The 26,048-nt window shown below is 44.3% G+C and overlaps 1 protein-coding gene across 1 annotated transcript in view; it reads right to left on the reverse strand.

The window, feature by feature from the left end:
- Positions 1-26,048, reverse strand: part of TBC1D5 (TBC1 domain family member 5) — a 1,081,936-nt gene that overhangs the window by 616,556 nt on the left and 439,332 nt on the right.

Below are 26,048 nucleotides of genomic sequence, written 5' to 3' on the forward strand. Positions count from 1 at the left end.
TGCTATTAAATCACTTCCCAAAGGAAAAGCACCAGTTAATGACAGCCTATCTGCTGAATTTTATTTGGTCTTTAAAGATACTGTTACTCCCATACTACTTTCCATACTTAATCTTTTCCTCTCCTCCACACACTTGCAATCACCATTATTGTAATACCCACACACCAGATAGAGATCATCATAAAGTGGGAAATTACAGACCTATATCCCTGATCAACACAGTTAATAAAATCTATGTGAAAATTTTGGCTAGTCATGTCAGTAAAATATTACCATCTTTAATTCATAGAGATCAAAATGGATTCACACCTGGGAGACTTCTGTGTGATAATTCTAGTCTATTCTGGAATAGTCTGTCGAGTGCTGACTCTCAGAAAGACCAAAAAATTGTAATATCACTCGATGCAGAGAAGGAGTTTGACAGAATTGAATGAGAATATCCATTCTACACTCTACAATGGTTTCGCATCTGTGAAAAATTTATCCACGATTAAGCTTCTATATGACTAGGAGTAGCCTAGTGGTTAGTGCAGTGGACTTTGATCCTGGGGAACTGAGTTTGATTCCCACTGCAGCTCCTTGTGACTCTGGGCAAGTCATTTAACCCTCCATTGCCCCAGGTACAAAATAAGTACCTGAATATATGTAAACCGCTTTGAATGTAGTTGCAAAAAACCTCATAAAGGCGGTATATCAAGTCCCGTTTCCCCCCTTAGCATATATGCAGTATTACTTAATGGAAACCTTTCAAAACAATTCTCTTTGAAGAGAGGAACTAAACAAGGATGTCCACTTTCACCCCTTCTTTTCAATTTAGCACTTGAACCTTTGACCCTAGTCATCAGAAAAGGTCCCCTCTATACAAGGCATCAATATAAATAACAATATTTTCAAACTGTCCATATATGCAGATGGTATCCTAATGTATACATCTGTTAGCTCTCTCTCTCTCTTCAATTTTAAAATGTATTGAAAATTTCTCCCTCTTGTCTGGTTACAAAATTAACTGGACAAAATCTGCCGTCATGCTCCTTTCTCAATTTACTATGAAACATCATTTAGCCAAATTTCCTTTTAAATGAGATTCAGAAAAATAAATATTTAGGAATATGGTACAACACAAATCCTTCGCAAACTATAGAAATCAATCTTAACAACATTATAAAAATGGTTAAAGACAAAACTGAACACTGGTCCATATTATTTTTAAGTTGGAGGGGAAGAATAGAATCAGTGAAAATGGTTTTAACACCAAAAATTAACTACGTACTTAGGGCCCTGTTTACTAAGCCACACTGTAGGCGCACTAACTTTTTATGACATGTTAAAAATTAGCACGCACTAACGCTAAAGACACTTAGCATAATAAACAGGGTCCTTAGTGTGATCCCTATCTACTTTCCAACATACTTTTACAAAAAAAATCAGACAGTATCCTAAATAAATTCATATGGAAAAACAAAGTTCCAAGAATAGTCCTTAGTAAATTAGCTACCAAAATAATAAACTTTCCAGATTTCAAACGTTACCATATGGCTTTTCAATTCTCTCAAACAGTAAAATGGTTTGACTTGTCAAGATTCATCTAAACACCCAAGACGACTTCTATATGAGAAAGCACTTATGCACCCCTTTCAGCTCCATGTTATAAAATTACAGCTTCCACCCTGGACTTCCACCTGGATTGGCCACTGTTGGAAACAGGATGCTGGGCTTGATGGACCTTTGGTCTTTCCCAGTATGGCAATACTTATGCACCCAATTCTCTTATAGTCAAATCCTCTATTAAAATAATAAAAGAACTCACAATTCAGTTAGGCTGGGATGACAAACACCAAATAGATATTTCTCTATGGTATAACACCACCTTTAATAAACCCAAATCTTCCTTTCTCAACTGGCCTATATGGAAATTGGCTGGTCTGTCGTCTTTATCACAAATAATTCAGCACAACATCATAATGCTATTTCATTCTCTTCAAGAACTAAACGATTTACCACCAAGTGAACACTCTAATTGGTCCTTTATCGCTATTCAGATAACCAACAAAATAGATCTATTAAACTATGATCCTCTGTCATCTAAATTGTCACTGTCGATTCAATCTCTTATAAACACCAGAAAAACTGCTTCAAGAATTTATCACTTTATCCAACAAGTTACCTCAAATTTATGCCTATCCTTACAATCTACTTAGGAACAAGAACTAGGCTACAGACTTGCCCAAATCGATTGGAAAGAGTTTTGGTTGAAACACATGAGACCCACTATGTCTGCATCTATCACACAATCCTCGTACTATATTTATACACAAAGAATATTGGACATCCTACAAACTTTCATAGATCCCATCTACTAAAACCATCCCATCTATGTGTTGGTCATGTAAGTACACAGCTGGAGATTTACACCATCTTTTATTTCAATGTCCTAACATTCAATTATTTTGGACAGCAGTCTGGGATAGAATAATTTCCATTATCCCAGTAGATAACCCTCCCCAAATAACATATAACATACATCATTACCTAAACAGACTTATACTTCTGTTATATTTGAAAAATGCCAATTCTTAATGTTATCTCCAAACTATGGAATGTTTTGCGAATACATATTGTACAATTATTTGATATGAATCCCTAATTAAAATATATTTTTTAAAAAGAGCTGTTTGTGGATAGCTTACTGAATAAAATTCTGAACACAAAAGTCAAGTGGAGGAGTAGCCTAGTGGTTAGGGTGGTGGACTTTGGTCCTGGGGAACTGAGGAACTGACTTCAATTCCCACTTCAGGCACAGGCAGCTCCTTGTGACTCTGGGCAAGTCACTTAACCCTCCATTGCCCCATGTAAGCCGCATTGAGCCTGCCATGAGTGGGAAAGCACGGCGTACAAATATAACAAAAATAAATAAAATAAATAAATATTTTCCAACTTCTCATCTAACTTTAGATTGTAGCTTAAAGTTTTGAGTCACTCAGTTTCAGGACTTAGAAAAATCACGTCCAGAAGTTATTTGATAAAGTTAGCAAATCTAATTGCAAGCTTTTTTATAAAATTAAAATCAGACATCATTCTCACAAAAGTGGAGGAGTGGCCTAGTGGTTAGGGTGGTGGACTCTGGTCCTGAGGAACTGAGTTCGATTCCCGGCACAGGCAGCTCCTTGTGACTCTGGGCAAGTCACTTAACCCTCCATTGCCCGCCGCATTGAGCCTGCCATGAGTGGGGAAAAAGCGCGGGGTACAAATGTAACAAAAAAAAAGTCACTTAATTGCTCCCTTTATATATATTGTGAGATCAATTTCCATACCTTTTTCAGTGAGCAAACACCTACTTACTACAAGAAAAGTCCTGCTATAAAGGAGTAGGTTCAAGATAGAGACTGAGGGGAGAGGAAGTCCACACTCGGCAGAGAGTTTTTCTTTGAAAATATGTTTGCATGCAGTAGAAGTATATGCAGTTGGGCACCACTGCATCTCTCTGGGCCTCCCTAATCTAGGTGTGCCCTGAGCTTTTATACTTCCTGGACCATGTCCTCCTGGCTCTGCTCCTCCCGTGTCACTTCCCCCCTGGGTGGAACTGTGAGATTTAAGGTGGTTCTGACACTGTGAAGGAGTGTCATTAAGGGGAAGTTGCAATGTCCTACAGACTACCTCACAGAGTTTGTAAGGCAAACGTACCAATTGTTCAATTATTTACTTCCCTGCAGAGTTTGTGCTACATACTATTAAGCTGCAATTAAACATATCACTAAAATGTAAACGATGAATATAAGAGAAATTGAACTATGTACTAACCTACCACTCAAATGTTAAACTGTGGATAAATGGATCACCAGGAAACAACCAAGGCAATCATAGTGAGCCACTCATACAGAGCCCACTTAATATGCTGTGTTTTTCAATCATCAGTCCATGGCTAAAATCCAAATAACTTTTACTATTTTCAAGTAATTAATATTTTAAGTAGAATAAAAAGCACTCTAGCAATTTGATCAAACCCCGGTAACTCTTAGAACCCCAGTAACTCTTAGCACTCACTGTAATGATAAAAGAAACACCAACATCAGGGCATATGCTGCTCTAAAAATAGTAAGCTGCTGTCTCAAGTTTTGTCATCAGCTTTAGGGGACTAGCTTCAAATCGCAACAATAAAGCAAAATCAAAGGTCTGTTATGACGCACATTTATACTGCTCTCAAATATTAGTCAGACAAGTCACATGGGCAATGCAGTGATGTACAAGTGTGAATATCATTTTATTGGCACCAAAAAACAACAACCACACAGAACAATACATAAAGATACTATTCCACTGCACTTCTTCATTGTATAGATCGACACTGTTGTGCCTTCTCTTTGTGCCAATAAAGTTATATTCACACATTTGTCACTACAGTGCCCCTTGTGACATATCTTCTAACATCTGAGAGTAGTATAAATGTGTGCAATGGTGGAACTGTCATTTTTATAGATGTGATTTGAAGTCAACCCCCTGAAACAGGTGACAAAATTTGGTCAGGTTCACTATTTTTAGAGCAGCATATGCAATGATGACAATGTTTCTGTTATCATTACAGTACTAAGAGTTACTTGGGTTTGATCAAACTGCAAAAGTTAAATGTTTTATATTCAATTTAAAAATATAAGGGAAAATTAGGTTCTTACCTTGGTAATTTTCTTTCCTTTAATCACAGCAGACGAATCCATTAACTGATGGGTTGTATCCGCCTGCCAGCAGGTGGAGATAGAGAACACTGAAAAGACACAGTGACCCTGGACGGCTAGCTCCTTCTGCCTTCAGTATATGAAACTTCCAAAGTAGAGTGAATAAGAAAGGTAAAACAACGTAAACTTTCCTCACAGTGAACAAACACACCAGAACTGGAAAAATTACCAAACAAAGGAGGGACGATCTCAACCTCCTGCAACAGAACAGCATGTAAAAACTCCGACAACTGGTCCTCAACTCCTCCCGATAAGATACAATACCTGCATGAAAGATCTGAACAAAAACCAAACCTGACAGGGAGGGATTATGGATTCATCTGCTGTGATTAAGGAAAGAAAATTATCAAGGTAAGAACCTAATTTTCCCTTCCTTGTCATCAGCAGCAGATGAATCCATTAACTGATGGGATGTACAAAAGAACTCCCTACATAGGGTGGAAACAGGCAACTCCATGAGCAAGCACCTGCGCTCCAAAATGCGCGTCCTGCTACGCTGCAACATCCAGCCTGAAATGCCATACAAACGAGAGCTGAGAAGCCCAAGTAGCCGCACGACAGATCTCCTGAAGAGAAAGGACACCCGTTTCAGCCCACGAAGAGGAAATCGCTCTTGTGGAATGCGCCTTAAAACGCTTCAGGCGGAGACCGTCCTGAAAGCAGATACGCAAAAAAATGACTTCCCTGAGCCAATGGGCTATAGTGGCCTTAGACGCCATACACCCGCGTCGAGGACCTGTCAACAATACAAAAAGGTGATCAGAAGTCCTGAAGTCATTTGACATCTGTAGATACTGCGGACATCCAAAAGACGCAATTGCCCAAAGGAATCCGGAAAGTCCTCCCTAGAAAAGGAACGTAGAAAAATGGGCTCGTTCAGGTGAAATGCTGAAACCACCTTAGGGAGGAAGGAAGGTACTGTACGTACCGTTACCCCGGACTCCGAGAACTGTAGAAAAGGATCCCGACAGGAAAGCGCTTGAAGCTCAGACATGCATCTAGCCGATGTCATGGCCACCAAAAAGACTGTTTTGAGAGTCACATCCTTCTCAGAAGCTCGCCAAAGCGGCTCGAAAGGCAAACGCTGAAAAGCCTTCAACACCAGCCCCAGGTTCGGGAGGATGGAGCCGAAGCGCCCCTCTGAGAAACCGGACAATGTCCGGATGAGCAGCAAGGGACAAGTCAGAGACTTTCCCTCGGAAGCATGCCAACGCTGCCACTTGAACCCAAAGGGAATTGTAAGCCAGGCCTTTTTGCAAGCCATCCTGCAAAAAGTCCAGAACTAGCGAGACTGAAGCCCATGTGGGAGTGACCGCTTTTGAAGCACACCACGCCTCAAACTTGCACCAGATCCGAGCATAAGCTGCGGAGGTGGACTGCTTGCAGGCCTGCAAGAGAGAGTGGAAATGACCTTGTCAGAGTAGCCCTTGGCTCTCAATTGCGCTCTCTCAAGAGCCAGGCTGTAAGACCAAATCGGCAGGGATCCTCCATAGTCACCAGACTCTGAACCAAAAGGTTCGGCACCAGAGGCAAAGGAATTGGAGCATCCGACGGAGATCCGCATACCACAGACGCCTTGGCCAATCCGAAGCGATGAGAATCACCAATCCTCGGTGCAGATGAATCCGCAGGAGGACTCGCCCTATCAAAGGCAAAGGAGGGAACACATACAGGAGGCCCGAGGGCCAGGGTTGAGCCAGAGCATCCAACCCCGCCGAGCGAGGATCTCTCCTTCTGCTGAAAAAGCGAGGGACTTTGGCGTTTGCACTTGACGCCATTAGATCCAATCCAAGAGTCCCCCATTTGGCACAAACCTGAAGAAAAACTTCTGCTAGTTCCCATTCTGCCAGGTCGATTTGATGTCTGCTGAGGAAATCGGCTTGCACGTTGCTCTGACCTGCAATGTGAGCTGCGGACAGCAGATGCAAGTGGAGCTCAGCCCAGTGGAAAATCTGAGCAGCCTCCGCGGCCAGGGCCCTGCACTGCGTGCCGTCCTGACAATTGATGTAGGCCACCGCTGTTGTGTTGTCTGACAGAACTCGGACAGGAAGCCCCTTCAGAGTCCTGTGGAAGGCCAGAAGAGCCTAGAATATCGTCCTCAGTTCCAAGTGCTTGATGGACCACCCCGCTTCCACGGGTGTCCACTTACCCTGAGCATAGCTGCGCTGGCAATGAGCTCCCCAGCCCGAAAGGCTGGCATCCGTTATCATTAGGCACCAAGAAGGAAGTGCGAGCGGCATTCCCTGCCACAGCATTCTGTTGGAGAGCCACCAATCCATACTGCGCCGGGCCGCAGGGAGCCATGTGAGTCTGCGTTGGTATTCCTGGAATAGCGGAGACCATTGCTGAAGCAGAGCAATCTGCAGCGGCCTCATGTGAGCTCTCGCCCAGGAAACCACCTCCATCGTGGCCATCATTGACCCCAGGAGCTGAACAAAGTCCCAAGCTCGAGGGCGAGGCATCCACAGGAGCAGACGGACCTGATTCTGAAGCTTGCATCGCCTGTGGTCGGGGAGAAAGACGAACCACGAGGCCGTGTCGAACCGGACACCCAAATACTCGAGAGACTGAGAGGGGGGTCAGGTGACTTTTGGGCAAATTGATCACCCAGCCCAGAATCTGAAGAACCGTTATAACTCTGGTGGTGGCGAGTCGGCTTTCGTCTGCCGAATCCGCCCTGATGTGCCAGCTGTCGAGACACGGGTGAACTCTGATACCTTCTCGCCTGAGAAAAGCAGCTACCACCACTATCACCTTGGAAAAGGTATGGGGAGCTGTGGCTAGGCCGAAAGGCAAGGCCCGAAACTGGAAATGTTGGCCCAACACCGCAAACCGGAGAAACCGCTGATGCGGAGGCCAAATAGGAATGTGCAAGTAAGCTTCCTTGAGGTCCAGAGACATGAGAAACTCTCCTGGCTGTACCGCCGCAATGACGGAGCGCAGGGTTTCCATGCGAAAGTGTCGCACTCTTAGGGCCTCGTTGACTCTTCTTAAGTCGAGGATCGGTCTGAAAGACCCGCCTTTTCGAGGGACCACAAAGTAAATAGAGTAGCGACTGCAGCCGCGTTCGGCGGGAGGCACCGGAACCACCGCTACAAGCTGCAGCAAGACTTGCAAGGTCTCCTCTACCGCCGCCCGTTTGACGGCAGTGCCGCATCGGGACTCTATAAAAGCGTCTCTCACCGGGGCACCAAATTCCAATCGGTAGCCTTCTCTGATCAGGTCTAGGACCCACTGATCCGAAGAAATCTTGGTCCACTCCTCGAGGAAGAGGGAAAGACGACCCCCTACTGCAGGAATCGACGAGAGGACCGGCGTCCCGTCATTGTGGAGGACGCCCCTGAACTCCTGGCCGTTGTCCGGCCGCTGCGGAACGTTTGTCTGAGCGAAAGGAATTCCTCTGCTGAAAACGGGCACGTTGAGAAACCCCAGCAGAGCGCCCTGGGCGATACCTGCGAGTTTCATGGAAACGTGGCCTGGAAGAGGAGGGAAAAACAGGAGTTTTGGAAGAAGGCCTCGGCCTATCCTCAGGTAACCGTTGGGACTTAGAGTCCCCTAGGTCTTTAACAATCTTCTCCAATTCCTCTCCAAATAATAGAAGGCCCCGAAAGAGTAACCTCACCAGCCTTTGCTTAGAGGCCATGTCAGCAACCAAAGCCGCACCCAAAGACGATGGCGGGCAGAAACCGCCACAGACATCTGCTTAACCGAAGCTCTGACCAGATCATAAAGGGCATCAGCCAAAAAGGACAGGGCAGACTCCATATGCGGGCCAACTTAAGAGAGGGAACCCGCACCTTCCTCGGGTTGATCAACCGCCTGCTGTAACCAGGAAAGACAGGCCCGGACTGCATAGGAACTGCAAATAGCCGCCCTTAAGGAAAGGCCCGAGATTTCAAAGGACCGCTTCAGCGTGGATTCTAGCCGCCGGTCCTGCATATCTTTCAAAGCAACCCCTCCCTCCACCGGGAGAGTGGTCTTCTTAGTCACGGCCATGACCAACGCATCCACTTTAGGCATCCCAAAAAGGGCCAAGTGATCCTCACTCAGAGGGTAAAGCTGACCCATAGTCCTGGCTACCTTCGAAGGCCCATCAGGGTCAGACCATTGAGCTGAAATAAGCTCTTGGATGGCGTCATGCACCGGAAAAGCCCAAGAAGGCTTCTTAGTACTAGCCATCCTAGGATTAACAGAGGAGGCATCACCCTCAGCCGGATCTTCAATAGAAAGGGCCTGCAAGGCGTCAGAAATGAGCGCTGGCAGCTCATCGCGGTGGAAAATCCGCACCGCTTTAGGATCATCCAAGTCCTGTGGCAAACAGGCACCCTCATCTGGATCATCCGTCCATGAGGGCCTGCCAGACCCCTCAGACTCCCCACAGCCTGACCACAGGGGGGAAAAGGGAGAGGCTCAGACGGGGAATTTACCTGTCTACGCTTAGCGTCAGTCCAATGCTCGGGGGAAGAAGCAAACTCAGCAGCCAACACAGGGTTATCAAAACCTGGAGGAAATCCCGTCCGCATCGTAGTGTCAGACGCCTCCGGCAGAGCTCTTTTTAACATAAAGGCCTTATGCATCAACAGCACAAATTCAGGGGAGAAAAACTCACCCTGACCCTCCGACTCCGAATTAGGAGAAGCGGGGGAAGGAGCTCCTCTAGCAGCCTCAGAACGAGGCGTCCCCCTGCACTCAGACTCCTCTGCAACAGCGAGGGTCGAGCCATGCGGCGCTTCCAAAATGGCGCCCGCTGCAAGTTCCATCAAGCGGGAAGAATCACCGCTCACCATGCCCATACTAGCATGAGCGTCTAAGGAGCATGTACTGCAAAGCCCCGCTGCTGACTTGTGTTTACCACAGTGGGCGCAGCGCTTAACTGCTTCAGCAGCCATCGCCCGACTGGATGGAAATATAGAAATAAAATGGCGGCCTCGCATCTAAACTTACCCCGCACAGAATGCTGTCCGCGGGACCTGCCCGGAGGAGCTGGGCACCACTCTCACCTCAGAAGATCGAGTCAACGAGCTCCGGTCAAGCTGCACAAAAGCAGAATCTCTGGAGAAAGCCTCAGAAACAGACACGCTGTAGAAGAGCACCCTTTTTTTTTTTACACTGTGAGGAAAGTTGGAGGCAGGCAGCAAACGAGGGACTCCGGTAGGAGGGGGGATGGGGTAAGGCAGGGACAGGGAACAAAACCAAGCATGCCTTTACAGTGAGCACCACCAGACAAAACACCCCTATTCTACTGGCAAAGCACAGGAGCCACCCCAGGCAGAGATCCAGGAGCTGATCAACCGACGTCCACACCTGCTGGGAGATAAGAGATATACTGAAGGCAGAAGGAGCTAGCCATCCAGAGTCACTCTGTCTTTTCAGTGTTCTCTATCTCCACCTGCTGGTAGGCGGATACAACCCATCAGTTAATTGATTCATCTGCTGCTGATGACAAGGAACAATTATTGAAGAACACTAAAAGTTATTTGAACTTCAATCATGGACAAGATTGAAAAACAGAGTATATTAACCCTCACCCAACCTACCCTCAATTTACAAAGCTGTGCTAGCGCCGACACAGCCCATTCACTTTGAATGGGCTGTGTCAGCATTGCTGTACGGCTTTGTAAACGGGGGGGGGGGGGGGGGGGGGGGGGGGGGGGGGGGGGGGGGGGGGGGGGGGGGGGGGTAAGTGGGTTCCATGTGAGTGGCTCACTATAATTGCTTTTGGTTGTTTTCTGATGGTCCATTTGACTTCTGTGTGTTAGCAATTAATGTACAACAATTTATTTACATTTAAATTGTCACTGTCCCTAAGTCATTGCAGGGATCTGAATGCAAAGGTTTTTATGCTCCCTAGGCAGGAAATGAAGGCATGATGTACTAGCTACGTAAACTCCTGAGTCTCAGAGCACGTTACAACAAATACTAATTGAAATATACTCTATATAGGTACTCTCAATGCCCTTTTAAGCAATATTGTACCTATATAGAGTATATTTTGATTACTATTTGTTGTAACGTGCTCTGAGAATCAAGAGTTTATGTAGCTAGTACGTCATACCATCATTTCCTGCCTGGGAGCATAAAAACCTTTGCATTTAGCGAGCTAAGAACTACCAGAATAGGGGCCATTTTTCTTTTTTGGTTTTCAGAATATCACATGTCGAGTTCCTGAGGAAGATTATTCGAAACCCTGCAGAGTAGAACTCGCTATGATTTTTTGTAAGAAAGCTTGGATTTTCAGTGAGACACGCTGAGCTGTTGAAATGCTGAAAAGCTGAAACGCTGAGAAAAGTTTTGATCCGCTGGGTGCGGTGCACACACCCAGCGGTCTTAAGTTAAGAGCGCCTTCTTACATTATTTGGTTAAGCATTATAGTGTAATGTAATGCTTATTAAGTATTGCTGGCACATTTAGAGTGTGAGTATCACAGTGGGGGAGCGTATATTAGGAGGTCATATCAGTGTATATCTATGAAGAAATCTCTAGGATAGTTGCCTGTATGGAGATACATTGAAGACTATGGTCTACATATGGTATGATATGAATAATGCACGTGTGTATATTTGAACAAAGCTTATAATTAATGAGTTTTGGTAATCTCTATAACCAACAAGTGTCAAGATTAGCTTCAGGCTGCTTCCTATTATTCATAGACCAACAGAGAGTTTGGTTTAGAGCATATACATTCCTAGGGCTGTTGATACATAATGAACAAAAATATATCCTGTAAGTAGAGAGAAGTGAGTAGTGTGTATGAGGTTACATAGTAACATAGTAGATGACAGCAGAAAAAGACCTGCACGGTCCACCCAGTCTGCCCAACAAGATAAACTCACGTGTCATTTTTTGTGTATAGCTTACCTTGATTTGTACCCGTCTTTTTCAGGGCACAGACCGTATAAGTCTGCCCAGCACTATCCCCACCTCCCAACCACCTGCCCCGCCTCCCACCTTTTAGGTTAAAGGTTTATCACGATAAATTTGAGAGCACTGGTTGTGTTTGTTCATTACATTAAAAATTGGAGAAGTCCAATGATCGAGAAACTTGTCCACCCTTAGAAGCGGCATTTACCTTTGAGTACTGCTTCGCTTGGGTGAGTTAACACTCTGAGGACCTCTCCTTCACCACAAAAAAAAATTAATTTCTAAAATTTTTTTATTATTTTTTTTCCCTTTTATAGGTTGCTTATGTTCTTTGAGGTCGGTCCTCCCATATTTCTCTATCACATTTACTCTGGTTTGTTTTGTGTTTTAAACCCCCTCTCGCCAACCTTATTCAACCTGATGATGATACATTTAGCCAAACTGCTAACCAATCAAAACCTCAACCCCTACATATATGCAGATGACATCACAATCTCCATCCCGTTCAGATATGATCTAAATGAAATCACCAACGAGATCAACCAAAGCCTCCAAACAATGCACACCTGGGCAGATGCATTCCAACTAAAACTTAATGCAGAAAAAACACAATGTCTTGTACTTACCTCACAACATAACACAAAACACTTCTCCACCATAATCACACCATATTGTTCTCTCCCTATCTCACAAAATCTGAAAATTCTTGGAATCACCATTGACCGAAACCTCACTCTGGATGCCCATGTGAAAAACACGACAAAAAAGATGTTCTACTCCATGTGGAAACTTAAAAGAGTAAAACCTTTCTTCCTGAGATACATCTTCCGCACCCTGGTACAGTCAATGGTAATAAGTCATCTGGACTACTGCAACGCACTATACGTGGGTTGCAAAGAGCAGACTATAAAAAACTCCAAACCGCCCACTGCTGCCAGACTCATATTTGGAAAAACTAAATATGAAAGCGCAAAACCCTTAAGAGAGAAGCTCCACTGGCTCCCACTTAGGGAGCGCATTGCATTCAAGATCTGCACGATTGTACACAAAATCATTCACGCGGACGCCCCAATCTACATGATAAATCTCGTGGACCTACCTCCAAGAAACGCCACAAGATCATCCCGCAAATTTCTCAACCTACACTTCCCCAGCTGTAAAGGACTAAATACAAGCATATGCATGCCACCACCTTCTCCTACATAAGCACGCAATTGTGGAATGCATTGCCTACAGACCTGAGAACAATTGACGAAACAACTGTTTTCCGCAAATCTCTGAAGACTTATCTCTTCAACAAGGCCTACAATGAGAACCAATAGCCACACTAGTCCACCTCACCAACCCACTCAGTTAAGATAACCCACCTCCTATAATTACCCTACTCACCCCCTTCCTTCTTCTCTCTTCCCTCACTTAATTTCTACATAACACTAAATGTATCTGCTATCCTGTAATGATAATGTTTACAAAACTATGTAAGCCACATTGCGCCTGCAAATAGGTGGGATAATGTGGGATACAAATGCAATAAATAATAATAATAAATAATTGTAATTAAATACTGGAAGTAGTCAGTACTTCACTAATTGCATGAAACTCATCAACAATGTGACAAGTCGGTGGCCATGGCCAGAAGGATGCTAGGCTGAATAGGGAGGGGTACAACTAACAGAAGAAAGGAGGTGTTGATGCCCCTGCACAAGTCATTGGTGAGATCCCACTTGGAGTACTGTGTTCAGTTTTGGAGGCAGTATCTTGCTAAGGACATCAAAAGACTTGAAGCAGTTCAGAGGAAGGTGACAAAAATGGTATGGGGTTTGCGTCACAAGACATATGAGAGACTTGATAGTCTGAAGATGTATACCCTGGAGGAAAGGACAGACAGGGGCGATATGATATAGACATTCAAATATTTGAAAGGTATTAATTTATAAACAAGCCTGTTCCAGAGACAGGAAGGTGGTAGAACTAGAGGACATGAATTGAGGTTATGAAGGGGGGGGGGGGGGGCTCAGGAATAATATCAGGAACTACTTTTTCAAAGAAAGGGTGGTGGATACCTGGAATACTCTCCCATGGGAGGTGGCGGGGATGAACTCAATGACAGAATTCAACTAAGAAGTATCTACCTAAGATATCTTTGACCAGCTACCTGCTTCCTCGACCCCTGCCCATCAAAGATGGTGCAGCAGGCAAGCATGGGCCTCATAGAAGGCGCCACAAAAACTGTGAACTCCTCTCTTTCTCATGGGCAACAACCAACAGCATTAAAAAGGGCAGTGGTTCACCCTTTGCTAAAGAAAAACAACCTTGGCCAGGACAAACTTGAAAGTTACCGGCCAGTATCCAACATTCCATTTCTAGCTGTACTTATAGAACAGTCTGTGTTCAACACAATTACAGGTTAGAAAAGATTATCAATAGAAATCAAACAAAATAAAACATGGAAAAGAAAATAAGATGATACCTTTTTTATTGGACATAACTTACCGTATTTTTCAGACTATAAGACGCACTTTTTTCCCCCAAAATTTGGGAGGAAAATGGGGGGTGCGTCTTATAGTCCGAAGGTAGCTTTTTTGGACCTCCGTTCCGTACTTACAGGATTCCATGTTCCCTGGTGGTCTAGTGACGTCGGGGCAGGAAAGAGCCACCTCTTTCCTGCCCATCGCGCTGCTCTCCGTGCTTCTCAATGCTTTCTGATGGTCTCGGCGATATTCAAAATGGCCGCCGAGATTCTCGGCGGCCATTTTGAATCTCGCCGAGACCGTCAGAAAGCATTGAGAAGCACGGAGAGCAGCGCGATGGGCAGGAAAGAGGGGGCTCTTTCCTGCCCCGACGTCACTAGACCACCAGGGAACATGGAATCCTGTAAGTACGGGACGGAGGTCCAAAACCCAGACAAGACGCACCGGAGCACCTAGGTTTTAGAGGAGGGAAAGAGGAAAATTTTTTTTTCCTCTTTCCCTCCTCTAAAACCTAGGTGCGTCTTATGGTCCGGTGCGTCTTATAGTCCGAAAAATACGGTAATACATTTCTTGATTAGCTTTCGAAGGTTGCCCTTCTTCCTCAGATCGGAAATAAGCAAATGTGCTAGCTGAAGCTAATCAAGAAATGTATTAAGTTATGTCCAATAAAAAAGGTATCATCTTATTTTCTTTTCCATGTTTTATTTGTTTGATTTCTATTGATAACCTTAAGAGTGGACTAACACAGCTACCACACTCCTCTACTTAAGGTTAGAAAAGAGAAACTGGCTAGATCCATGTCAATCTGGTTTCAGACCCGGTTGTGGAACAGAAATGGTCCTCGTATCCTTACTAGATATTCTTCACAGAAATCGAGACAGGGGATTTGCTTCGGTGTTAGTACGGCTAGATTTGTCAGCAGCTTTTGACATTGTGGATCATGACATCATGCTAGTACAACTGACAGAAACAGGTATCAATAGAATAGTACTTGCTTGGTTCAGATGCTATCTATCAGACAGGCAATAATCCATAATGTTTGGCAGCAACTCATCGCCACCATGGACACTGACCTGTGGGGTACCACAAGGATCGATACTGTCACCTATTCTGGTCAATATCTACCTCAAGCCACTAACTGAGTTGATTCCATCAATGAAGACTCAGTTCTACATCTATACGGATGATGTGAAGCTACTCATACCCATTGAAACTGATTACCTATGGCCCTGAATAAACTGATTACCTGTCTAACATCAATTCAAGAATGGGATAAACACAACAAACGTTGCCTGAACCAAAGTAAAACGGAGCTTCTCTGGGTCCCTAACACAGGTGGATACATACCTGATAACAAAATCGCTTTTGGGAAATACGAACTTCCCCTCAAATTACAGGTCGGGAACCTTGGAATACAGCTAGATTCAGGGGTACTTGGGGGTACTGAGTATCGGCACCTTTTCCATTGTCTGCGAAAAATTGACCCAATGGACCCCAAGTTTTAATGAAAGAGCTCAGGCTTTACACACCAATTCTGCCTTGTCATAGGTTATGTGACTGGTTGCAGGGGGTCTGGCTATTGTGGAATGGATCCCTCAGTGATTACCTCACCCTTGAAGGGTGTCCTAGCATTTGAGTACTGGAACCTTTTTTGCTAGCAAAAGCGCACTGGTTAGATTCAACACTTACTCAGATTCCTCAGATCCAAGCAACCTTAGAGCTGCTTCTACTGACAGCTATGCTGCCTCTCGCCCTACATTGAGAAGGTAAATCTTATCCCAGTTTGAATACCATGATAACTGGATTACTGTAATGAACTCTACAACGGTGTGAATGTATCACATTATCTAGGTGATAGATGATTGGAACCTGTGAGACAAAATAACATCACTTGGAACAGACAGTGCCCGAAACATGATCAAGGCTGCGGCTGTATTGCCGAACCAGCTTGTTCCATGTATGGCACATTCACTTCAGCTTTCTGTAAATGCTGCAATTAAAGCATCCAACTTGGAGTTAGTCTAGCAAAATGCAGAAAAATCATTAGGCATTTCAAATATAGTCCTGCTAACAACACAGTTAAATAAATAGCAGAAATTGAAAAGTCTGCCAGAGGAAAGTTTGATAAAGATGTCATGTGCCTACACGTTATAATAGCAAACACGATACGTTTCAGCGACTTCAGAAATACAAGTATGCAGTCATTGCAGTACTATCCAAATAGAAGCATTCGCTTGCCACCTTGTCAGCAGTTGAATGGGAGAAGATCAATAAAGTGTCATGGGTGCTGCAGCCATGCAAAACAGCGACAGAACTGATATGGAGGTAAGAAGTATGTTTTGTGCTCTGTTAGCAACAATTTCATATCTGGAGTGTGAGTACACAAATTCCAAAGATGATCCAATATACATTATAAAATTCAAAGAAGATTTTCCTGCTGATATGAATTCACAAAAGCAGAACTTTAACTTGGATTGGCTAAAAGTTGCATCTGCTTTGGATCCAATATTTAAAAATTGACCTTTCTAAACCATGAAGATCAAGAAGCTACATGGAATGCTATAAAGCAACTGCTGTCTTCAATAACTCCAGTTGAAATTGTAAAAGACGTGAAAGAACCACCCCTAAAGAAAAGGTATCTGTTTAATTTGCTACTGGATTGAGACGATGAAGATGTAGGTCATCAAGACGGTGCTGATGCTGAAATTTTATGTTACAAGTCGGAACCAGCTTTTTCTGGAGAAGATAACATTTTGAACTAGTGAAAATACAGGATATCCAACTATCCAGCCTTGTCAGCTTTAGCAAGAAAATATCTTGGAACGCCAGCAACAACTGTGTCCTGCAAACATCTATATTCTACGGACAGTCACATATAGACAAACACAGGGCAACCTTTACTCCAGAAAATGCTATGGGCTGCTATGTTTGAATAACTGGTTGAACCGTGAATAGAATAGAGGCCGTTTTGTGACGCTATTTTCAGTTTAGTATTAGTATATTTTTTATGCAGCACATTTATTTAGATTTCTCGACTGCCTATGATGGAAAGGAGGTTAGAAGAATGAAGCTGTGCTGAGAGGGAGGGAGAGTGCTAGAGCTATTTTAGGAGAGAGGGAGGGAGCATGTCGGAGCTTTGCTTGGAGAAAGGGAGAGGAAAAGAGTGCTGGAACTGTGCTGTGAGAGAGGGAGATGGCCGGGACTGTGCTGGGAGGGAGAATGGGGGCTGCGGCTGTACTCCGAGAAAGGTATGGATGGAGCTGTACTGGTGGGGAGAGGGGGGGGAGAAGTGCCAGGACCTTCAGAGAAAGAGTTTTAAGATACAGTACACCACTAATGCCTGTTCATAAAAGGTGGCGTACTAAAGAAATATTAAACTTCCTAGACCAGAGAATGGTTTGAATTACAAGTTATGGCCCAAAATGAATTTCATGGTAAAGCGTGATTAATCACATGAATAAAAATTTAAATCATATGATTGTCATTAAAATTTTTAGGTGATGCCCATGCCTAGGTTAGAAGAATTCTAACTAGGAAAACCTATATGGTGAAAGTGACAGACAAAATACCTAAAGCATGAAAAGTGCTCTGCAGGGTACCTCAGGGCTCCTTGCTTTCACCAATTTTATTTAAACTTCTAATTTCCACTTTGAGGAACTTCTTGTCTCACTTAGGAGTGCGTTTTCATACCTATGCAGAACAGTTTTAATACCACTCCCAATGGATTGTGAGAAAACTATAGTAATTATTCAAAACTGTTTTGAGGAAATAGGCCAAAAGGTGAATGTATAGTGCTTAAAGCTAAACAAGGATAAGATAAAGTCTCATCACCTTCACCAATGATTAATGAGAGAATAACGATTCATGGACAATAATTGTTTTCAGGAATCTGTCGTGAAAGTGCTGGGCACTTTGATAGATTCTAAATTAATCATGGAAAATCAGGTCCAGGCTTTAATAGGCAAGATGTTTTATAAGTAGGGCAGCATTTTGATTAAAAGTTTTATCCACGCTTAATTGCACAATTAAAGGTATTTTTATTTATTTCCCACTGCAGCTCCTTATGACTCTCAGGAAGTCACTTAACCCTCTACTTGTATATAATATGTAAACCGCTTTGTTTGTAGACACAGAAAGGTGGTATATCAAGTCCCAACCCCCTTCCTTTCCCTAAAGGACTGATAATCACCCTCCCTGCCAATACTTGATCCAACATATCTCCCCCTTTTTCTTCTTGCCCTCTCTCTCCTCTTACCCCAGGTCCATTATCTCTCTCTCCTTTTTCCCTTCCTCCCTCCCATTGTCCAGCACCTCTCCCTCCCCTTCATCCACATGAACAACACAAACTTCATGGTGAGAAGCACCAAGCTCTTCTCATGGCTACTGCAGCTCACCACCTCAGCCATAGCTTCCATCAGTGGGCCCTCCATTTCTGCTTTCAGGTTTACAACTCACTCCCCTCCCCTCTCAATTCCCTCTGCCAGTCTACCTTAACGATGGTCTTCTGTTGGTCCCCGACAGCCTACTCCAAAGCTTTCTTTCTGGCCTATCCTGCCTCCTCTGGCATCACTTCCTGTTCTTGTATGGGCGAGATGGGTCAGAAGGAACATTTCCGACCAGGCCACGGGTAGCATATGTGCAAAGCTGCCACTACCAGGGACCAACAGAAGATCACATTTAAGGTAGATTGGCAAAGGGGGTGGGGGTGATACTGAATCACGGGTGGGGGAAAATGCCAAATTACATCAAAGACAGGGGTTGGGAGTAGAAGAGAGCAGATGAGATTTTGGGGGAGACAGGAGATGCTACAAAATGGTTAACTTTTTAAATCATGATTAATAATTAATGCATTAATTGCAGAGTTAAGATCACTCTAGCTCTAGGTATCACAGTGTTTTCTGGCTTTAGAAGCTACATGATCAAAGTCTCTATATTCGATGTTCATGTAGTATTTACCCCTCCAAAACTCATGAACTGAGGTCCCTGGATTTTCAGCAAAGCTGGAATACAAATACAGAATTAAAATAAATTAAAATTCTTGCATGTGGGTTTAATTTAGCTGACAGTCACTTGACCACCTCTAGTTTTTTTGTTCACTTTTCATTCTATTTCCTCCCTTAAGGATGTAAAATCTGTTGCAGATCTTGGTGTCATCTGCAAAAAGACAAACATTTCCTTCAAGACTCTGTAGTATCACTCAAAGAGGTACTAACACTTTATGCATGCTTTAACTATTGTTATTGCAGAAAATGCATTAAATATAGATACATAATTATTTAATTAAGGCTAATATCACTCTAATAAGAAAGGTAGATTTATGAGATGGTCCCGACAGCAAAAGTACAAATATTATTAAGGCCAATTTTTTTTCTCACACCAAAGATAAGGAGAATTGAACAATCAATATACAAAATTAAACACCCCTATTTCATGATTTCTCAATGCCACAATTTTAAGTATGTTCTGATGCTTAATAATGTAATGACTTATTCAATTTTAATTTATACATTCAAATTCCTTAGAACAATATGAGATGCCACTAGAGATCATAACAGTGGCCTTGCATAAGTGAAGTAATAATTACAGAGCTTTCACTTTAAAGATGAGATTATTTTTAATTACTGAGTAGAGTACTTGAGATACTATACTTATATAATTACACAACTCATTAACTGGTTATTGAAAGCTGAAATGAAATTTTAATGACAACCACCTATTTTTCTTAACACACTTTAGTACTGACATCAATAAATTACACAGTGGTTTCCTCCAAATTCAAGGCAAGTGCACTGGGGTCTCCAGGAACATACAAAACAATAAAACTGGGTTTTCTCTCAAAAGGACCTCCCCCCCCATAAAAGATGTATTTATTTAATTGGATTTTGCTCACACCTTTTCAGTAGTAGCTCAAGGTGAATTAATTCAGGTACACTGGGTATTTCTCTGTCCCTGGAGGGCTCACAATCTAAGGGGGTCTTTTACTAAAGCTTAGCGTGAGTTATCTGCAGCAGGGTCCATTTTATTCCTATGGGCCCTACTGTAGATAACTCAAGCTAAGCTTTAGTAAAAGACCTCCTAAGTTTGTACCTGATGTAATGGAGGGTTAAGAGGGTCTATTACTAGCTTGAGTTATCTGCAGCAGGACCCATAGGAATAAAATGGGACCTGCTGCAGATAACTCAAGCAACTTTTGTAGGAATAAGTACATAAGAGGTTTTGGGAAATATGTTTGAATGTATAAATTTTATTTGATTAGAAATATATTTTGAAAGTGAAAAATTATTTTGGCTCCCAACTTATGGCAATAGTAGGAAGAGAAGGACCCACTGCCTGCTGCTGCAGGAGAACCTGACCCTGAAAGCCTGGGTACCTTGATTTAAAGAAGTACAAGCATGGAAGAGAAGCGATCATCATCACAACACAGTTGTCCTTCAACTGTTTTATTGAGGATTAGCGTATTTCTGATGCAGGTGGCACAATGAAACTTGGCTAAGTTCTCAATAAACATTGATTGGTGACAATTTGGGCAGCTTTCCTTTCCTTTGACCACCTTTGCTGTTTTTGTTCGTGCCGAAGAGAGGATCAGGGCCCTGTGCTGTCACACTGAGCTGCCGGGGGGGGGGGGGGGGGGGTGGAGAATCAGAGATGTGTGTTGTCATGGGGATGAGACATGGGAAGGCAGAGCTGTGAGAGGGGGGGAAGGAGAACAGTCATACTGCAATGTCATGGCTTCTTTCTTTTGTGGGCCAGCACCACTTTACATGCCATAATGGATATCATGGGTGCCCCCATGCTATTTAGAAACATGACACCAGATAACGGCCAGATGGCCCATCCAGTCTCCCGTCTTCAGTAATCACTAACTCCTCCACTTCCTAAGGGATCCCACATGCCTGTCCCACACGTCCTTAAATTCTGACCCAGTCTTCATCTCCACTACATCCACCGGGAGACCATTCTAAGCATTTACCTCCCTTTCCATGAAGGAGTATTTTCTTAGATTCCTCCTAAGCATATATCCTCTCAATTTCTTCCTATGCCCTCTCATTCCAGGGTTTTCCATTTGAAAAAGGCTCAATTCCTGTACATTAATGCCACTGAGGTATTTAAACGTCTCTATCATATCCCCTCTCTTCCAATTTATACATGTTGAGGTTCATAAGCCTGTCCCCATATGTTTTATGACAGACACTGCTTACCAATTTTGTAGCTGCCCTCAGGACTGACTCCATCCTGTTTATATTTTTTCCCGTAGGTGCAGTCCCAGAATCGCACACAGTACTCTAAATGGGGCCTCATCAGAGACTTATACGGGGGCACTATCACCTCCTTTTTTTCCTGCTGCTCATCTCTCTCCTTATGCACCCAAGCATCCTTCTGGCTTTGACTGTTGCCTTTTCTACCTGTTCGGCCACCTTAAGGTGAACAGATACAATAACCCCCACGTCCCACTCTTCTTTCGTACACAGAAGCACTTCACCCCCGATATTGTACTGTGCCCTTGGATTCTTGTAACCCAAGTGCATGACCTTGCATTTCTTAGCATTAAATTTTAGTTGCCAATTATTGGACCATTCTTCCACGTTTTGACATATCTTTCCTCATATCATCCACACCCTCTGGAGTGTCCACCCTATTATAGAGTTTGGTATCATTCGCAAAGAGACAAACCTTATGGGACAGCCCTTCCGCAATATCACTCACAAAGACATACAATACAACTACTTGGCACTATATGTAAAATGGTACCTGTGCTGCATTATCTGACTGTTCTGTGCAGTAACTGCAGAGTACGCTCCCCTGCATTTATCACACAGGCTTTGCACATATCACACATTAAGTTTTGCGTTAAACATAAAGTGCAAAAACTAATGTACATATGTAAAAGAGCCCCTTAGTTTTCACCATCAGAATATTTTAATTGGAGACAGTTTTCAAGCTTTGTGCTAAGTGATTTTAAGTCATATACACTATTTTGTGTTAGCAGTTAACATTTGGCACAGCCGAATCCATGGCCCCGCGTCCGACCCTCCATTCCTTCTGGGGGTCAGGCTCTGCAGATTCTCCAGACTACCTCCCTGGCACTACAGTCCTCCTGAACCGATGCCCCTGCTGCCTGCTTTACTGTTTTCCAAGTCTCACTCCAGAAATTATCCTCAGTCTGATGTCCCAGTATTCTAACCTTTATCTGGTGCCCTTGCTGTGTTCATCAGTGCATTCCAAGCCTCATTCCAGGGCACGGGATGTTGTGACATCATTAGTGAGGGTCTTTATAAGGAAACTCGGGACTCTCATGCATTGCCTTTGCAACAAGGCTCCTGTCTAATTGTGCATGTCTGATCTTGTGTTTCTCCTATTTGGATTTGTCCTGCTTTTCCTGACTTTAGCTCCAGTTCCAGCCCTGCTTGTCTTCGGCTTCAGTTCCAGCCCTGCCTATCTCCAGCACCAGTTCCAGATCAGCTTATCTTCAGCTCCAGCCTTGCTTTGGATCCTGCATGCCTAGCCCACCTTGTCTCCAGCTTAGCTGGGTCTGCCTTGCCTGGCTCTTGCCTAGTGCTGTGCCCTGCCTGGGTGGTTCGCCTGCCACTAACCAGTATCTGGGGGCAGCCTAAGGGCTCACCTTGCCTGTGTTTGTGATAGATTGCGAAGCCCATGAGCTTGACAGAATCACCTGTCCTACAGCTGCCTCAGTAACTAGCTCTCCAGCTTCAACACCTAGCTGGGGCCATCCAGGACTTAACTTAATGCGTGGACCAGTTCCAGTGGCTTACAGGGGTTGTTCAGGCTCTGGCTGACCGACTTGACCACCACGATATCAGCAGCCCACCAAGCTCCGGTTCCTTTGAGTTTGGACCCAGTACGAGCGATAGCTTCCATAACTACAGGCATTCAACTCATGACACCACAGAGGTATGACAGAAATCTCAAAGACTGTAGAGGATTCCTCAACCAGTGCTGGATGATTTTTGAACTGCAAGCCAGAGATTTTTCTTTGACATGATCTGGGTGGCATATATAATCATCTTGATGTCTGTTTGAGACTTAGCATGGGCATCTCCTCTTTGGGAATGGGATGACTCAGTGCTCGATGACCTTCATAGTGTCTTAGGACAATTCAAGAGGGTCTTTGAACAGCCTCAGAAAGTCACATCAGCCACTTCCAAGCTCCTTCGATTAAAGCAGGGGACAACGACCCTGAGCAATTATGCTATTCAGTTCTGCACCTTGGCTTCTGAACTGACTTGAAATAATGAGAGCCTTGTTGCAGCCTTCTGGCAAGGGTTAGCACTTCAAATCAAGGATGAATTGGCCTGTCAAGACCTTCCAATCAGATTAGATGACCTTATTTGTCTCTGCAATATGATGTTCGATTCCAGGAATGAACCTGGGAGCTAGGCTCCTTGGTGAAGATAGCCTTGATCGCACCCAGCAATCAGTACCCTCCATGTGCTCCCAGTCAGAGGGAGGGACCCACACTCGATCATGTGTTACCCATGCAGCTGGATCACTCTCCCATCTGTGTACAAGAGAAACAAGGGCGTTGGGCCCTTAATCTCTGCCTGTATTATGGCAAGAATGGACACTATGCACTTAAATTCCCAAATAAGTTTGGGCCCTTGAACCAAGCTCTGGCCATGGGCATAGCACTAGGACCAACACCAGAGACTTTTTGCACCCAATTCCTCCCTGGCACCACAATCCTCCTGCACTGATGCCCTTGTTGCCTGTTTTCCAAGCCTCACTCTAGAGATTATCCAAGCTCAGTCTGATGTCCAAGTATTCTAGCCTCTATCTGGTACTCTTGCTGTGTTCTTCAGTGTGTTCCAAACCTCATTCCAGGGCACCAGAGGTTGTGACATAATTAGTGAGGTACTTTATAAAGAACGTTGGGACTCTCATGCATTGCCTTCACAACAAGGTTCTTGCCTAGTTGTACGTGCCTGGTCTTGTGTTTCTCCTATTTGGATTTGTCCTGCTTTTCCTGCTTCAGCTTCAGATCCAGTCCTGCTTATCTTCAGCTCAGCTCCAACTCAGCTTGTCTCCAGCTTCAGCTCTAGCCCTGCTTGTCTTCAGTTCCAGTCATGTTTGTCTCCAGCTTCAGTTCAAGCCCTGCCTGTCTCCAGCTTCAGTTTCAGTCCAGCTTGTCATCAGCTTCAGCTCTAGCCCAGCTTGCCTCCAGTTACACTTCCTAATTGTCTTCAGGTTCAGTTCAAGTCATTCCTGTCTCCAGCTCCAGCCCTGCTCGTCTCCAGCTTCATTTCCAGTCCTGCCTGTCTTCAGCTTCAGTTCCAGCCCTGTTTATCTCCAGCAACCAGCCTTGCTTTGGACCCTGTCTAGCCTGCCTTATCCCCAACTGAGCTGGGTCTGCCTTACCTGGTTCTTCCCTAGTGCTGTGCCCTACCCAGGTAGTTTGCATGCAGTATACCGGTATCCGGCAGCAACCCTAGGACTCACCTTCTCTAAATTTGTGAAAAAAATATATGGAAGCTTTACATACTTACCTTATCCTGTCAAGGTGGTATACTGCACTGTTGATCTTCTAATATTATCAGTAATTCTGTGGCTATCTGGCAATTTTATAGGTGTCCTTTGAAGTGGACTTTTTTCCTTGAGACCTGCGCCATTAAGAGGGGCATAATCGAACGGAAACGCCTATCTCCATGGACGTTTATCTCCGAGAACGGGTCCGTGAAGGGGCAGGCTGAACCATATTTTTGAAAAAATGGACGTTTTTGAGCTGGGCGTTTGGTTTTTTTTAGCGATAATGGAAACTAAAAACACCCAGATCAAAAATGTCCTAATCCGAGCCATTTTGTCGTGGGAGGGGCCACGATTCGTAGTACACTCGCCCCCTGATATGCCAGGACACCAACTGGGTACCCTAGGTCAGTGCGGTGGACTTCAGAAAAAGCTCCCACATGCATAGCTCCCTTACCACGGTTGCTGAACTCCCAACCCCCCTCCCCCAAAACCCACTACCCACAAATGTACAACACTACCATAGCTCTTAGGGGTGAAGGGGGCACCTACATGTGGGTACAGTGGGTTTTGGAGGCCTCCCATTTACCAGCACAAGTGTTACAGGTGGGGGGGGGGGGGTGGGCCTGGGTCTACCTGGCTGAAGTGCACTGCGGTACCCACTAAAAGTGCTCCAGGGACCTGCATACACGCAGGCCTCTAGGACTTGTTACTGCTGTATAACATTGGCACACCAGTTTACACCTGAAGACTAATCTCTCCGAAAACGTCCTTTATTGGAATAAGCACGCTTACTCATAGTTAACTGCAGATCAGAGGTTGTGTCCCACCACTGGCAACAAGTCTCCCTGGTACTGAGATTAGCAGGTCAGAGCTGGCAGAATGCTGTACAATGCCCTCTTTCAGCCACATTCAAGGTAAGAACTAAGTTCTCTAATTTGGCTAACACAGGAAAGGGAACTAAAACTGGCTTACAAAAATGGCCACTACCGCATGGACTACAACAGGAAACACAACAGGGCACACTCTGACCCAGTAGGCAGGGGGAAAAGCACCATGGGAGAAGAGCCTACCAACTACCAACATCGTGAGACTGTAACACAAGCTAATGAAATCATGGAGCCCAATACCCTACACCCACCACAATGCAATGCTGATGTGACCCTATAGTGCACCTGAGAGCCACATCTGACCCAGGGAAAGGCTGTGAGAGGATCGAACACATTCTGCTGTCATGGAGGTGGGTACGGCATTTGAGGCTGGCATACAGGCTAAGAAAAAAAGTTTTTAAAGTGGGGGGTTTTTTGGTGGGAGGGGGTTAGTGACCACTGGGGGAGTCTGGGGACGTCATCCCCGATTCCCTCCAGTGGTCATCTGGGCAGTTGGTGCACTTTTTTGGGATTTATTCGTGAAAAAAAGGGTCCAAAAAAAGTGACCCAAAATCGCGGTAAAAACGCCTTTTTTTCGATTATCAGCTAAAGACGCCCATCTCTCCTCGGCTGATAACCAC

Source organism: Microcaecilia unicolor, chromosome 1, assembly GCF_901765095.1.
Source record: "Microcaecilia unicolor chromosome 1, aMicUni1.1, whole genome shotgun sequence".
NCBI classification, from domain to species: domain Eukaryota; kingdom Metazoa; phylum Chordata; class Amphibia; order Gymnophiona; family Siphonopidae; genus Microcaecilia; species Microcaecilia unicolor.